Source organism: Osmerus eperlanus, chromosome 13, assembly GCF_963692335.1.
Source record: "Osmerus eperlanus chromosome 13, fOsmEpe2.1, whole genome shotgun sequence".
In the NCBI taxonomy this organism is placed as follows: Eukaryota; Metazoa; Chordata; class Actinopteri; order Osmeriformes; family Osmeridae; genus Osmerus; species Osmerus eperlanus.
In genome coordinates this window covers 16716051-16733805 of record NC_085030.1, presented here as the reverse complement: position 1 = coordinate 16733805, position 17755 = coordinate 16716051, and positions in this window count along the sequence as shown.

Sequence of the window (17755 nt, the reverse complement as noted above, 5' to 3'; positions counted from 1 at the left end):
AATTAACTGAAAACCTGGGGAAGGTTTTCCTGTATGGAAGACTTTCAACTGTCGAACTGTTAGTTTATTACCCATCCTTCAAGGGTTTGTCATGTCCACAACAAAGATTGTTCCTCTATAACTCTCGGCCCTTTTCTCTCCCTCTCTTCTTCTCTCTTTCTTTCTCCTCGCTCTCCCCTGTCTTGTCTGTCGCTCCCTTTCTCAGATGGACAATATTAGGTGCATAATGGCTGTTCTCCATCTCTTTCTCACCAGGCTCTGGGAAATGTTCTTCAGCTGTAGTCTTGCAAAAAACGATAATTGATCAACGTGACTGATCTGTAGGGATTCACCTACCTATTCAGTCTTCAGATTCAATGTTCCAGGGAAAATATTTCCTACTGTCTACCATTCCCATGCAAAGCCTATTTTTCATAGCCTCACACTGAAACACTGTTGTGGAGAGAAGCACTATGTATTGAAGCACTAGGTATTGAAGCACTAGGTATTGAAGCACTAGGTATTGAAGCACTATGTATTGAAGCACTAGGTATTGAAGCACTATGTATTGAAGCACTATGTATTGAAGCACTATGTATTGAAGCACTAGGTATTGAAGCACTATGTATTGAAGCACTAGGTATTGAAGCACTAGGTATTGAAGCACTAGGTATTGAAGCACTATGTATTGAAGCACTATGTATTGAAGCACTATGTATTGAAGCACTAGGTATTGAAGCACTATGTATTGAAGCACTATGTATTGAAGCACTATGTATTGTACGCAGGCAACTCCAGGGATTGATACTCCAGGCGTCTCTCCAACATAAATAACAAAGGGTACCACAGTAGGTGGGCAGAACGAAGGAGGTCCAGCCCAAACCAGATAAACAATGCAGAAGACAAGCAAACAAGAAAATGCTTTGCAAAGCATCGGGAAGAGTTTGGTGCTTCCTATCGTGTAAACAGGCATAAATACTATAATTACACTGACACAGGATAGCAACTTAACTAGTAGTCAATTGTGCTCCAGTTTTAAAACCACAAGAGAATGATAATCTTGCGTGTCTGACCAGAGGGCAACTGTGTCGCAGAGCACTTTCAGTGACCACGCTACATGGCTAATGAGTCATGTGTTGGCAAGACAAGTGTCAGCATTCAGCAAAAAACTGAAAGGAGGGAGAGGGGGGGGGGGGATGGTTGAAATCCTGCCAGTGTAACCATGGCCTTACGAAGACTGACGTATTTCTGGAGTTCTCCATGATGAAGTGTTCAGAATGACAGAGGTGTTTACATGTTTCTTGTCTGTGACTGTTCCAGTACCTCAGGTGTTCGTGTAGCTGTTGCTCTGAATCACAAGAAGTAGCAGGATCCACAGACACTTGAGAGAGCTGGATCTGTACCTCACACTCCGCTTTGGGTTTCCTCCGTTGTGGAGGGTTGTTTAATTCCCCTTCACCTCGTTACTATGTTTCAACTATTTGTTGTGAAGAGAACAGACGGATTTTCACCTATACAGAAAATCATGTCCAGTTTAAGCTCCCCTCTCTATTTTGAATGGACATGAATCCAACACGTGAGCATAATAGATGAGCTTAGGGTCTTTTCCATGGTCAAACCCGATTGACAGGGGATTTTGGTTCCAGGCAAAGTACTGACTTACACATGTGGCGTGAAAGACTGTGTTGGGAGAAAGAGAAACAGGGAGAAGAAGAGAAACTCAGGAAGGAAAAAAAAACACTGGTTTCCTACTTGAGCTCTCTATTGGTTCAGCTTCTGCTGTTGCCTGGTTACTAAAATCCTTTTTGAAAGGAATTCGCTCCTGCACAAAATATCACGACAGACACACATGCAATATGTACTGACAAAGAGATGGTATCATGAGTTTGTTGAAACAATGTATTAGGTTTGTTGTTCTTCCTGGAGTAGATGCAATGTTTACAATACCAGATTCTGAGGAAAAATCGGGAAATTAGTCTCAGTCTTTGATTACTGTGATAAATGTTGTGACTGTTCAAGTTGCAATAACAAACAAAAAATAAAGCTTTGTCCAGGTTTTCAAGGAAGTCAGGAGGAAGGTTGTAGTGTGTTGTCCTAGATTGTAAGTGTTGTAAATTGTAAGTGTACTGTTTGGACATGTTTGAGTGCGCTGGGCTGGGCAGTTATCAGTGTAATTTTTTGTGGATGGAGTTTTTGATTCCACAATACGGATATTTACAAACAGAGCTAAAGATTGTGTCACCGTGTCAAATGTCACAAGATTTACATAAATTATTCATTGTAGTTTGTGTGCAGGTTTACCCAGTACGAGCCAGGTCATTTGCAGCCCCTGGAAAAGTGTACGGGTCAGATGAAGTTGCTAACTTTTCTGGTACTTTTGTTCATTAGTTTGTCTGCCAACGTAATCTTGTGTGCTGAGGGGTAACAGGGCACACCCCAGGGACACTGCCAGCCTCTTATGATCATCCCCATGACATGTGGCAAAACACATCGGGCTGCGTTTTTCTCAGACAAGCTCTTCTCAGACAGTACAAGATGACCACCCATGTGTAGCAACACAACGCTTGTAGACTGGAATTTCAAAATACTTGTTAACCCTTGTGCTGCCTTCGGGTCACATGACCCAAAGGTTCATAACGAACCATCGTTGTGTTTACCCAATTTTACCCAATACAAAAACAAATAAAAATAATTTTCTTTTAACCTTTGCAATGTGGGGGGTCTGAGAAAGACCAACGGTTAAAAGAAAATGCTTCACTTTGTTTTTGTATGCGGTAAAGTTGTCGCAATATGACGGTGGGTCACAATGACTGATGGGTCTGAATGACCCGAAGATAACACAAGGGTTAACATGGAGGACTTTGAAACAATAAAGGAGACACAGTAAACTATGTGATAAATGTTGCTAATTAAATTAATACAAAACATGGAGTGTCTCTTTTAAGGTCATGAAAACAAGCCTGGAGATACACAGGTGTGGGATTAGAAGCTAAATGATTAGAAGCTAAATATATTTGTTTTTCATTTATAAGCTCTGTTCATACACTGTAAACACTGGAGAGAGAAAGAATGAGATAAAAATGTTTTAACAACTCATTAACTCAAACAACCTTACTGTGATTGTGCCCCGTATTTACATCCCAGATGTACTTTAAAAAATAGGCCATCAAAACTGGGCACAAATTCGTCTTTAAACCAGGTCCTCCTTTCAACCAACCCCGGAAGTCTAGACTCCCAAAAATGGACGATGAAAAACAAAATCTCTCTCATTCCCACTTAGATTTGTCAAATCAGTAGTTTATTCTTTTTTTTTTTCCTATTTAACTTTTCTCCAAATAAAAACCTGTAGAGTTGAAGTCATTCTTGGAATCTGAGTAATGAAGTAATATGGTTGAAGACTGCTTCATGAAGTCCTTCAAGCACAGTAAGGTTGAAAATATTAAGTTTATAACTGAGGTACATATCAGCCTGCTATTAATCAACAGTCAACTAAAGCCTACACACAGAGAAGTAATTGACATGAAGCTTAATTTAGACTAATTCAGTCGTCGCTGTCACCAGGCGCCGAGTAAAGCTTTGACAAACGCAGAAACACCGTCAGATTTCTACAGTGTGTGTCGCATCATTGTTCATGACGGTCCGCCACAGTCAATCACCCGTTCATACTCGCTCACTTGATACGGAAACAGCTCAAAACGGTTTCGAAACAACAAGATCAAACTGCGACGTGGGCTCATACGAGCCACATGCTGCGTCTGTAAAGTCTGTTTGCAGTATGCCGCAGTTTTCCACACAGAAGAGTGAAGGCGGGAACTGTGTTATGACAGTCCAAGGTCCGCCGTATCTTGACAAATGGAGTTGTTTACAGCGTGCACCCTCAGACAGAAGACATGATAAGATCAAGACAGATGGTCTTCATTTTGGCGCCTGTTCCCACTCGTCTTCCTAATAGAATTGGCGGAGTCTGTTTGGAGTAATGTGGAGGAGTGTCATTTACATACTAGATAAGGATCAATACACACACTGTTTGAAGAAGCACCTATCAACCTCCGTCAGATTGAGAAGCCAATTAGTTGAGTAAGGTGTGTTGAAGAAACAGTTTTGAAAGGTAATTGATTAATTCATAGACACTGAAGGACCTTCTCTATTGATTGCGGAAATGTTGGACACACTTCTTTGAAGCACTTATTGACTTTTATGTTGTCACCAATGCATAATCGAAAATAAAACAGATTTAACATTGCGCACAGACAATGCATACATACAGGGCGATATTTGTGTCACTGGAAACGTTGGATGTAAAAGCACTATAAGACATCAAAGTGGCTCTTTCACTAAGTGTCACTCTCCCTCATCAGTCAGGCTTAACTGCCAGGTAAGCAGCGTGGGAGTTGTAGGCACCCGATATCCCTTCAAATCTCCTGGTTGAAAGTACTGTCCAAGGAGGAGAAATATGGCTACTTGAAGCTAATCAGAAGTAGCTGGTCCAGTGGGCAGCCATGAGCTGTGTGGTCAGTGGATGGGGAGGAGTAGGGGAGGTGGACGCCCAATAAACCAGGCAAAGGTCACCATCAATCTCTCGCCCAGGTGAAGGGATACTTACGACTCCACTGGCCAAGGATGATTGATGAGGCCTTGCATCGGAGAGGAAACCTCCGTAACACTTGTGTCATGGATGGTACAAGCTAAAGTTTAGGATTTCCATACATTCACCTCATAAGTTGCAGAGACCTAAGGGTGTTCCTGAATGTTATTATTCAAATTAACAGAATTTTTTTGACCCAGGAATCACACTGATGTGGATCATTGATGTATGTAGACAAGTACAGTCTCATACAATTGCAAGGTTCTTAAGTGTAAGAAGGCCCGGTATGGGGGAGAGGGTAAGAGGGGTGAACTCCATTGGTTGAGATCAATTGTTCACCACAAGTTAAACCTACAAGCCTTATCAGCCACCCCCAAAAAATACAAAATGAAACGCCACGTTGGCTGTCAGGAGGGAGCCAGAGTCCTAGTGTGACAAGGAGGGGGCTGGGAGCAGAGGCGCGTGGTGTTCCTGACAGTGACGTCCTTAAGAGGGCATGGCAAGACAGAGAAAAATGACTCTTCACGTCTGATTGCAGTTGGGGAGAAGGAAAGCTGACAGTTATCCTAACAGCTCCGTTCAGATCTGCAGCTCTGAATCAGCCAAGCAGACAGGGTGTCCAGACCACTCGGAACCCCATGACCTCAGCCTGGACGGCCATGGTGGGAAGGATGTCCGTCAGGGAGAGAGATACACTGCTCAAGCAGTTGAGATGTGTGGCCGCTTTAAACAGTCGTGCGCTCGGATATCAAAGAGCTTTTGACGTCATGTACCGGACTCGGTATATCAACATATGGGATTGTTCTGTTGGGAAATTTAGTGGTGTGAGTTGTACACTACAGTTTTTGTTTTTGTTGTTACTGTCCACATAGAAGTGTTCTAGTGTTTGTTATGGGGTAATACTGTGAAGTTGACCATGGGGTATGGTTGTAATGTTATGACTTGTCATATCACTTGAAACAGTTTTCTAGAAGTCACTCATCTGAGACTCAACCAATGGTTGCCAGCGTTCTGTCGGTTTGTCCTGCCTTGTCAGATTTTCCGACTGTGGTGCGAAACTATAGAAGCTAACCCTAACATTGACATTAAACTCAACCTTAACCTTATTAACCTTGGTGTGTGTGTTCACGGTAAGCCCTGGTAGGACTATCACGATGGGCAGAACGCTTTAACACAACGTTCTTCACACATTCCCGGCCTCATCACCCAGAGACCGGAGGGAGGAGTCTTGAAACTGCGGCACGAGAAGGAGAGTGGTCTTCACACAGAGCTCCCTGGAGGAGAGCTGTGTTTCTAAGCAAACCTTGAGGACACACCCAGAAGGGTGTAAACACGTCTGTGAAAAGGGTGGCAAAGGCAAACCAAGTAAAAGTAACTTTCATGGCATTTACTCCCACTGTTTTGCGTGATTCATCATCAACCGCAATGTTGTTTTGGCTGGGCTAGCTAGACATTACATAGACTACCTCAGGGTTCTCCAACACTGTTCCTGGAGAGCTACCTTTCTGCCTCCAACACTCCAAACTGCCAGCATCTGAAAATCATTAAGAATTAGATTTTGATGTTGGTGTGCAGTAAATGTGGACCCAAAACAGAGACACACATACTAGTGCGTACCAGCCCGCTTAAAGCTTCATCGTGATATGACGACATAGAAATACATATTCACCCTGGCAAATAAGACACATTTGCCTGTCTCCAAAAAATGTGCATGAGACTGGACAGGAGCATTTCAGAAGAGGAATAATCACTGTTCATCCTTCGCTTCCTCCTTCAGAACTAAGAGGTCATATTCGTGATTGCTCATACCTGTTATCTGTCTGAGGAGAATGCTGCCAGTCCAATCATGAGCTATTGTTGTACGTTCCTGGAAGCAGAATGGAACTGCTTAGCGCCCATTGAAAAGGGCTTTTTTTCAAATCTGCACTAGCATTATCCTCCATTACAACAGTACAGTCTGGAAGTCCTCCAATGTATTGTGTGGACAACACTAATGCTCAAATGTAATTGGTGGTTCTCTTCTGGAGAGTGATTATATGAGGGAGAGGATATGCTGTCTGCATGGGTGAGCTTATTTTCTCCTCGCCTCACTCTTAACCTCAATTTTAGATTTTGTTCACGGACCAAACACACTTCTCTGTTGTGTGCACTTTGAAAAAGGAAAGCAACTCCACACCTGAAGAGCAAGTGTGACTGTTCTGTACAAGTCAGAAACAATAGCCTATATTTTTTTCTCTTGAGAAATGTAACCTTTAAGACTTGAAATTGAGAACTACTTTTGTGATACTCTGTGCTATTTGCCTGCCTACCAGTTAAAAATGGTCTTTATCACCAAATGATTGTCTGGCTTCAATGGAGAATGGTCCGCATGTTTTCAAGTGTTTTCAGTCCCACTTGGCATCTCCTCAGCGAGCCACAAGACCCTGCCCTTCTAGGTGTCTTTTTAACTACAAAAAAAAAAATCCAGTATAATTTTAATCGAGGCAAGATGCTGATGTTGTTATAAGATTGCCAAAAGGTTTGATTACAAGGAGGGGACCTCCAGTCTGAATATCCTCACACATTAATTGAGAGAAGTTAAGCGCCAGAGAGATAATAAAGGATTAGTGAGAGCTTACACTTGGAATTTTAAATCCACGTTAAATAATGTAATACGACAGTTTTTCTGTGCTGTACCAAAACACAACTTGTGTCTGAGCTTATTTTTGGGCCATGAATAATGTGTGGTCCTGTGGTTTAGTGCTTAGAATTCATTAATGCAGAATAAGCAAGACTATTGAATTTATGAATAGCATGATCACAAAGAGAAGAATAATGGTGTGTTTTAAACCCAAAGATGCCATTCCATCGTAACCAAATTCTTTTTCAATTTTAACACATAAAATCCTCTTCTCCTTGCGTTACCGTATGACTATTCTTATTCATCAATAAATCGCCAGCTCCTCTGTCTTCCTAACACTAGTGGACTTATACAATATGAGTAGATACAAGGTGAAGTCTGTCGGAGTCAGGTGAGACCAGTGTTAAACTACAAGATCATTCAAAAACATGTTTGTTTACCTGTAGCGGACCTGCAGCTTGTAGGAAACAGTAAAACTCTTTGCCAGACAGTTGATTTTGTGAACTTGGAAAAGGCAGGTTTCTCTGATGAGCACAATAGGGATTATCCTGAGGAGTCAGAGCTGAGCCTTGGACTGGACAGGAAGAGGCAGGCAGACTGCTGATTACGATGTGGGGAGAGAGCTGGCTGGTGGTCTGGGTGTTGATACACCTAAGATGGGTTGACGGACTCAACCGGAGAGATTTTCGCTCTTGCACGCACACACACACCCTTGTAGTGACTGAACACCACCCATATACTCCAGAGCCTAATCACACACACCATCGACCTGCCCATGTATGTCAGCATGTCTTTTATCGAAATACAAAATAGTGTAAGTTGATGCTTTTGTGTTTTAAGACAGTGTGGATATTGTGTTTTCATGCAGTGGATGTTTCTGCTTTTAATATCAAACGGCTTAATCAACTATAAAATTAAATTTAAATTAAGCATGAAATCTTAATGTATAATCTAAAGCAGTTTCCAATGTGACAGTGATAAAGGCTTTGCATGTGATCCACAGGAATCCAAATGACAAAATCATTTGATGTTTACACTAGTCGGTGTATAGTTGACTTGCATCTGTGACATCTATCAGAAAACCCTGCCGTTGGTTTCAAGGGACGCAACTGATGATGAAAAGGAATGACTCAAAATGTTTAAAAAAAAACGCAATTGAAGCTGGTTTACCCAAGATGCACTTCAGCAACACATGGCTTCATCTTGCTGTTTTATCAGAGTATCATGTAACCATGAGAAACGTGCTTAATGCCTCAGTTCCACACCCATGGGCTTTCCCATGAACATCATATACACACTGATCATCTACCCAGGATATTTAACATGCAAATACACCACTACCCTGTACCTTGATCCATCAGCTGCATCCTCCATCTAGGTTACTGTGATGATGTGGGCCTTCCTCTGAGGTCTGACCTTTGACCTTATAAAACGGATGAGAGCCGCGTACATGTAATTGAAAAAATAATGCAGTTGTATATTTTCTCATCCCAGCCGTCCAATTGGGATGTGTTATTACTACCAACACCGTCTATGGTTCAGTGGTGCGTCGTCTCTCTGTGTGTGTGTGTGCATGTGAGCGTGAAATGTATGTGTGTGTGCGTGCGTCTGTGTAAAAGGTACACAGGTGTGTGCATGAACCTGTGTCTAAAAATATGTAATCGTGTCACTTATCAGCTCTATGTCATATGTGCTTTCTGAACCCATCTAACACACCTGCCAACCCCCTCACCAACCCTCTCTCCCTCCCCCTCACCAACCCTCTCTCCCTCCCCCCTCACCAACCCTCTCTCCCTCCCCCTCACCAACCCTCTCCCCCCTCACCAACCCTCTCCCCCCTCACCAACCCTCTCTCCCTCCCCCTCACCAACCCTCTCTCCCTCCCCTTCACCAACCCTCTCTCCCTCCCCCTCACCAACCCTCTCTCCCTCCCCCTCACCAACCCTCTCTCCCTCCCCCTCACCAACCCTCTCTCCCTCCCCCTCACCAACCCTCTCTCCCTCCCCCTCACTAAACCTCTCTCCCTCACCAACCCTCTCTCCCTCCCCCTCACTAAACCTCTCTCCCTCCCCCTCACCAACCCTCTCCCCCCTCACCAACCCTCTCTCCCTCCCCTCTCACCAACCCTTTCTCCCTCAGCTCTTACATCAGCAGAAAATGAAGGATACAGTATCAAATGGATATAGGTGTGTTTATTTGCATGGAGGAATGCAATGGTTTGATCTTTTCGTGCCATGGGTTGAGAACATGCATCGATATGTGTTGTATTGCTCATGTTTACCATGGTTACCTGCATCAGATAAAGAGATTTAAACACTGACAGTAATTGATGAATCTAATTGACTAAAAGGAAATCAGTTGGCTGTCTGGATTAACTGGTGGCAGTGATCAAGTAATGGTATCTAAATAGCAAAGTGCTGAGGTAAAAACTGTAAAAGCTAACATTCAGTAATCACCATAATTAAGGCATGTCTGAACCAGGTATGAGATCAAATTGTTTTCTTCTTGGTGCACAACTCCTTACCCACCAAGAACTCTGAGTGTGTTTAACCCTTGTGTTATCTTCGGGTCATTCTGACCCATCAGCCGTGTGACCCACCGTCGTATTGCGACAAATTTACCTCATACAAAAACAAAGTGAAGCATTTTCTTTTAACCGTTGGGCTGTCTCAGACCCCCCACATTGCAAAGGTTAAAAGAAAAATATTTTTATTAGTTTTTGTATTGGGTAAAACTGGGTAAACACAATGATGGTTCGTTATGAACCTTTGGGTCATGTGACCCGAAGGCAGCACAAGGGTTAAAGTGGTGAAAGCTATGTGCAGCAAATCTAGGAAATGCATACTTGTGATGAGTGTGCCATATTGTTCCTCAGACAGGATCCACTTGCTGGTGGATGTTTTTAACTAATTACATAATACATTTCTTTTTTTATGTAGGGTTCCTTTGAAATTATTTGACAAATTGATGCTGAGTGAAAATGCATTTATCACATGAGGTATTCTGTTAAAGTAATGTTTTAAAAAGGCTAAAGGCTCTAAAGGCACTAAAGGCTCCAAAACATAACCATAACACCACTAACCACTTGAGTGTGGTCAGACTGTGATTTATTCTCAAGTGGTTATGAGTGATTTGTTAGTTTGTTTATTTTAGGATAATTGTTGTGGCAATCCATGAGGTGAACCTGCAATATAATTACTGTATTTTGCGTCCGTAGACCCATGCAGCAAACTCCTTCATGTGTTTGAAGAGTGATCACACACAACCAGAGATATTGTTTGTTCTCCTGGTTGTTGTTGATGCCTTCACATTATTCGTTTGTTCTTTGTCCCCTCAAACCCTTTTAATCAATGGTTGGATGCTTTCTAACCCATCTCTAATGGAACCTTTCAAAATAAATAGAGTAATAATACTAATACAAGTAAAATGAATCAATTTTATTTATCGCCTTCAATATTGAGACAGTGTCAGGGCGCTGCAATGGTTGTACGAGTCAGCAGAAGAATAAGCATCTTTTCTTTATCTCCTGTTATTCCACTTGGTCACCAGTTCCCAGGGTGATGTGTTGGTAGATGAAGAGTGGATATGTCCTCTGTGGGGGCTGCAGACGAGGGGGGGAACAGCCACTCCCTGGATCTCCCAGAGCTCACGGTATGAAACACGCGGGTGCAACGTTTCATAAGAGCGAGTCAGAGGAGCCTTGTCCTTCATGTCCGCTTGAGGAGAAAAGGCTTGCTGCATCCTGAGCTCCACCACCTCTCTCTCTCTCCCTCTCCTATCTCTCCTCATCTCTCTTTCCCTCTCCTCTCCCTCTCTCTCCATCTCGTCTCTCTCCTCGTCTCCCTCTCTCTCCCTCTCCTCTCTGTCCTCCTCTCCCTCTCCTCCTGCCTGTCTCTCTCTCTTCTGCACCATGAGCTCCAATATCTCTCTCCCCCTCCCTCCCTCCCTCTCCTTCTCTTTCCTCATCCCTCCCTCTCTCTTTCATTCTTCCTCCTTACCTTTCTCTCTCTCTCTCTCTCTCTCTCTCTCTCTCTCTCTCTCTCTCTCTCTCTCTCTCTCTCTCTCTCTCTCTCTCTCTCTCTCTCTCTCTCTCTCTCTCTCTCTCTCTCTCTCTCTCTCTCTCTCTCTCTCTCTCTCTCTCTCTCTCTCTCTCTCTCTCTCTCTCTCTCTCTCTCTCTCTCTCTCCATCTCTGTCTCCTGGATGAGATGGCCTGTTGACACAGGTCTATGGTAAGTCTGTTAACAGAGCAAAGTGCCGACCTTTGACCTTAGTCTGTCCAGGTGTCGTACCGCCCACACCCGTGAATCAAGCCACGGGGAAAGATCTACAACATTTTATAACCGATATCCCCCATGGCCTACTTGGGAAGAGGCAGAGAAACGCAACAGTGCGCCCTGCTGGTGCTCGAAGGAACTGCGCCCTCTGTGATCTTCCACTTCCCAGGAGGAGGGGAGAGCAGGCTTGTATCTTCTCCGGGGCAGCTTGAGGAGGGAAAGTGTCAGTGCTGGTTGGAGGTGGTTTCTGAGGATTCCCAGACAGACGGGGAGTGTGTGACAGTGTTGCAGGCTTTGCACAACGCTTAAGTGGGTCCCTAACAAGGTGTCAGGGCTCTCAGAGAAGAGGACAGTCCCGCAGGTAAGAGGTGAATGCTGAGGCGCTGCCACAGCAAAACTACTTCACGTAGGATCGGACCTGTGGGTTGTTGTGCTGTTAGTTGGAAGTCCAGTTGTCCAGCGGTGAGATTTATCAACAGAAACAAATCTTTTTCTTTTTTAAATGGTTATTCACAGAGTTGATATATTATGAATGTTCCCCTGTAGTCAATAAAACAGTGCTTCTCTATTTTTCACATGACATTTGAAACATGAGCGAACAATTGGATGCCCCATTTGGCAAACAGTGTGACATGATTTATCTGAAACCATGTGACTCATCATCACATCTCCTAGACTGCGTCCCAACTTTTCCTTTCCATCACCTCAGCGTGCTCTGCTGCACTCAGAGAAGCAGAGGCATGCCCACACCGACCTTATACTTTACAATCCATGTAGGGGAGCGAAGAAGCACGCATGCATGCACACACAAATACACACACACACAAACTCATGCACATCCACATACTTTTATTTGCACAGACACACATGCACACACTCTTATTTGCACACACACACACACACACAGACATAAGCACACACATGTACACACTAGCTTGCGAGCACACACACATGCAAGTACACAAACACACAATCCCTGTGGATATCAGCAAGCTCCCCTCCAGTCACACTCAGTGTATGAGCTCTCTGGTGTCTCTCATCTCTCTCTCTCTCCATCCACTGTGTGTCTGCCCTGCTTCAGATCCACAGCCTGTCTTGGCGGTCATGCTCTCCAGGGTCCATCGTCACCTTCCTGGGTGCTTGTCCTGGGGCTGTGTACACAGCCACACAGTGCTGCTACGGGGCTCTAACAGGGTTAGCATTAGACGCCCCTAGTCAGCTAGAACAAAGGAGATACAGATGATGTAATTTCCTGCACCACAAGAAGTGGCCTTCTTGATGGAGTGCCAGTGCAGTGTGTCTGGTATTTCCCTGGATATTTATATCGTTATTAAATGTATTTATGAGCCAGCCAGATATTTAGTGGGAGAAATAATGTTGTGAAGAGCATACATAGCTCACAACACTAGTCATTTTAAAACTTGAAAGTATGCTCACAGTTAAGAGAAAAAAAAAAAAAAAAAAATAAAAAATACACAAAAGGATCATTTCAACAACAAACACTAGTAGATGGGGGGGAGTAAAATGTAGCCGTACACAAAGGGATAATCATTTTTGTTCTGTTTCCATCCACTGAAACAGCAGAACAATTAAACCTCAAACAAGCTCCATGTTGTTTGTCACAATGAAAAGCCAATCAGTAATGCAATAATGTAATCGATCACACAGGGGGGTCAATCTGGCAGACAGTCTACATGACAATGAACCATTTTTCATCCCCAACTCAGGTTCCCTGCCCAACATAAATCCTCCTGTGCCTGGCCAGGTGATGGTTAGCTAGCCTCCCAGGTCACATTACATGCTGTGTGCAGCGTGAGCACTGCAATTACCCTCCTGCTAATGCTCGCCCGCCCCATCCTCCTCTCTCTCTCTGCCTGGCCACTGTTTACAAAGGGGACCTCATCACACCCAGATCCTCTCGATCAGAGACGGACTCCTGACCTGTCAGCCACATCCACGAGCATCCCAGCTCCAGGGCTAACAGTCACAGCAGGCTGCTGGTCAGGAATACACAGACACCCTCTGTCACTTTCTATCAAGTTGTGTTCTCAGACGCCGGACTAGAACGTCTCTCTGGTAGACCCGGCCTGTGTAGAACCTAGACAGAAGGCCAGCTCACACGATGCGCCGAGGCAGAGAGTGCGGAGAGTTACCCTGGTTGTCGAGCAGGACTGTGTGACATCACTCAGAGAGTTCCAAACACCAGAGCCTGTCATCCTGGAGAGCAGAGGTGGGGATGTCTGAGGATCTTCCTGTCTTCAGTTCAGTTAGAGAGAGACAGCTACCAGCGGGTGTGTGAATAGAGAATGTTTGTGTTCAGTCCTGTGAGTCCTCCTGCTGTGTGTCCCTCACACGAAGACCTCTCTGTCCGCTCTGCGATGGGGTCAGTGGTGAGCAGGGAGTGGGAATCCCAGATGGACCTCTCAGGGGTCAGTGGTGAGCAGCGAGAGGGATGGACCTCTCAGTGGAAGCTTGGTGGTGTCACTTAAGCAGCTTAAAGAGCTACTCAGAAACAGCATGGCAGTCGTTCCATCAAACCCTGTCCTCTGTGCTGATGTTGCTGTCTCTGGACCTAGCGCCCCTCAGGTTACACTGGAATAAGACACACAGATAGACCATCATAAACACACACATACACACACATACAGACGGACACACACACATCCACCCAAACACACAAACCTCCATTTTCCACCAAAGGACCCCAGCTCACCCAAAACCCTTGTTGAAAGCCTTAATTTCTGATATCATTGTAATGATGGGATGAGTTCAGCATGATAGGGATTATCTCTCAGCGCTGGTGAATCCTTTCTTCTTACCCCCCCAGGCACTTCAGTTCTATGTATATTGAATCATGGTAGCTATATCATGTGGTCACCCAAGTTGTGGGAAGGGGAGATAACAAATGGCTTTCTACTGAAGCATGCACATTGCTGAAAGGCGACAGGATTGAGATGTTTATCTGCGGAACGTGGAGCGTAGGATTGCAGGGCCTTCTGATTTCAATACGTGACAGAGAACCTAAAGTACTCCAGAGGATTCAGATTAAAGTCGACAGTGAAAGGCTGAGAGCTGCTTGGCTATTCTCTTCTCTCCCCATGAGAATACCAAGGAACTATTGGACACATTAGATGCTGTAGTATAGAAAAATGAAACAAACATAAGAAAAAACTGAAAGATGTTAGATGGAATATAATAATTGGTTAAATGTGAGAAAAGATTGTTAGATGCAAAGATTCAATTTTACATAATTATCATTAATATGACTAGTTTGTCTGGATTTATTCAGTGCTTCCAAAACGTTTGTGTGATAACACACTTCACATTGATGATTTGTATAATTTCTGTACTAATTTGTATGTAATCAATCGACATATCGATTAATCAACCAATCAATCTGCAATCATCCCGGAGCCATAAAATACCTGAGATCTAAATGCAACTGTCAACCCAAAAGTTTAGTAAATGATGCATTTCGAATCAAATACATTTCCCCATTGCCTGCTTCTGTAAGAGCCAAACCACAGGTGCCCTTTCAAGTCATCCATTTCCTTGTCCACCATTAGCATGTATGCATAATGCATGAGGAGTTGCTTCCTGGTAGGGAGTCCAATGAGAGAGTTCTATTTTTAGCATGTACCTGGTGTTGGCCCCGCCTCCACTCATCTGCTGAAGTCAATTAAAAGGTGCAGCACAGATGAGGCCGGTTTCCCCACAGTTCATTTCCTTTAGCAGAGAGTCAGACTCCTGTGCATTAGAACAAAGGTAAACAATAACTAAATGTGTTTGTGAAAGTGGCCTCCAAAAAACAAATGGTCACCGTCAGAGTGATTTGTCTGGAAATACAGATAAGGGAGGCAGCTGCATTTTGAGTTATTGGTATCGCTGGTTTTTATAGTTTTTTGTTTTAAAGCAAACTTTAAAAATGTATGAACAAAAACTAAAAAGGAGCATTTTGATTGTCGAATTAATGGCTTCTGTGTTAAAGACATTAACTTATGATGTGCTCCTTTCTGGCACAAAATATATCCCTCTTCTTGGCAACATCATCCACACCATATACAATCAAATAAAAAAGACAACCAGACTACCTGAAGGTCTATGTGATCAAACTCATTCAGTGCTGGATGCTATTTACCACTTCCAGTGCAATTTGTTCCACGACACACTAGCCAGTGCGGACCAGGACAGAGGCTCTTGACTGACATTATCTGGCCCAGATCCAGCTCTCCTTCCTGCAGTCTGGGATCCCAGCGCCAGCCATACATCCTCCACACTGCCGGACCAATGATATGAGCTCAGCGCTTCTCATCCAAACAAGTGATGTGTCAGATGATTGTGCTTCATTCTTCCATGTTTCTTTGCGTCTTGCATTAGCAGATGGGTGAGTGTGAGTAGGTGTAACTCGTGATGATCAGAGGGCCATTGTGGTGCAGAGGGGTGAGTTTAGATTGCTATCCTTGTGATGGATTGCCCTGGGCGCTGGATTTAAATTACTTGTACAGTAAAAACATACACTACCGAAAGGGGGGCTAGCTTATGCGCTGTCTCTTTCAGAATTAATGTGTTTCCGCACTAGTTCTGAAGTTAGCAATATACACTCACACTTATAGACAAATGCTTTACGGTTTAATGTAGAATATGTTGTTCGATAAGCTGTCATTTTCGCCCCTCCTTTGCTTGTGTGAGCAGGACAAGAACTAGATGAAAAGTAGAAAGTAGCCCGTCACACATGCTGTTGTTTTGTCTCTCTTCTTGTGGGTGCAATTAAAGTATAAATTGATAGCACAGCAAAACAACAGTACCCATTAAATTCCTGGATGATGACATTCCAGTTAAGTCGACTCCTGCCTCCAGAGGTATAGTGCAGGAAAAACCTCATTAACTTTTTTTTGTATCCCTTAATTTTTTTTTACGGAGCATCCCGCCCCTATCTGCTGACTGATTAAAAGTGCAATGAGGGAAATATTTTACACATGTAACCCACACCAAGCTTAGTGGCGACACCTCCAGAGGTATGCAAATGATCCTGTTTTCCAGGACGTGAGTGGAGGGACTGAAGGAGGATGAAATCACTGTGGCGTTTTGTGTTAGATGATGACCATGGAAGAAATCATGAAACCGTGGAGGTGCGAGGGGATAGATAGAGCAGGAGATGGAGAGAGAGGGATGAGGAGAAAAGGCAGGAGAGAGAGAGCATGGAGGGAGACAGGAAGAGAGGGAGCATGGAGAGAGACAGGAAGAGAGGGAGCATGGAGAGAGACAGGAAGAGAGGGAGCATGGAGAGAGACAGGAAGAGAGGGAGCATGGAGAGAGACAGGAAGAGAGGGAGCATGGAGAGAGACAGGAAGAGAGGGAGCATGGAGAGAGACAGGAAGAGAGAGAGCATGGAGAGAGACAGGAAGAGAGGGAGCATGGAGAGAGACAGGAAGAGAGGGAGCATGGAGAGAGACAGGAAGAGAGAGAGCATGGAGAGAGACAGGAAGAGAGGGAGCATGGAGAGAGACAGGAAGAGAGGGAGCATGGAGAGAGACAGGAAGAGAGGGAGCATGGAGAGAGACAGGAAGAGAGGGAGCATGGAGAGAGACAGGAAGAGAGGGAGCATGGAGAGAGACAGGAAGAGAGGGAGCATGGAGAGAGACAGGAAGAGAGGGAGCATGGAGAGAGACAGGAAGAGAGGGAGCATGGAGAGAGACAGGAAGAGAGAGAGCATGGAGCAGAATGCTTATCAAGTGGATTGTGTTGTTTTTGTTTTTCCCTGGTTGCTGGTCAATATTTCACCCATGACATGAAGGATTTATGCTCTGTGTAGTCTGACAAGGTTAGTTTGAGCATTGGCCAGTATTGATTCTGAGGTATTGACTGTGGATGAAGGAATAACATTCAATTGCGAACGATTGGTGCTACTGTATGAATGCTGCTGGCTTGTTGCTCATTAAGCGAAAAGCCCTTGTGTATGCACTCTTTATTGTCTGAGAGACACATACTGCAGTCCTCACAGGCATGTCCATGAAACAAGAAGCCTGCAGTTGCTGGGAAGCCGTTTTTTGAGCAGTTTCAAATGGTTTCCGCAATTTCCCCTTGGGGATCAATGAAGTACATACATGCCTACCTAGTAGATGTTGTGTTTGGACACTGTTGATGGTTTAATTCATATTCAAACTGGATTCTGCACCTTGCTTTGTTTTGTGACTTGGCTTTCGATAGCTGTTTACTTGGCTGTCCTTTTGTTTGGAAATTCTGGGCTCTTAATCGATTTCCTTATCTGGTTCTTCAAAACGCTTCAGTCACAGAGA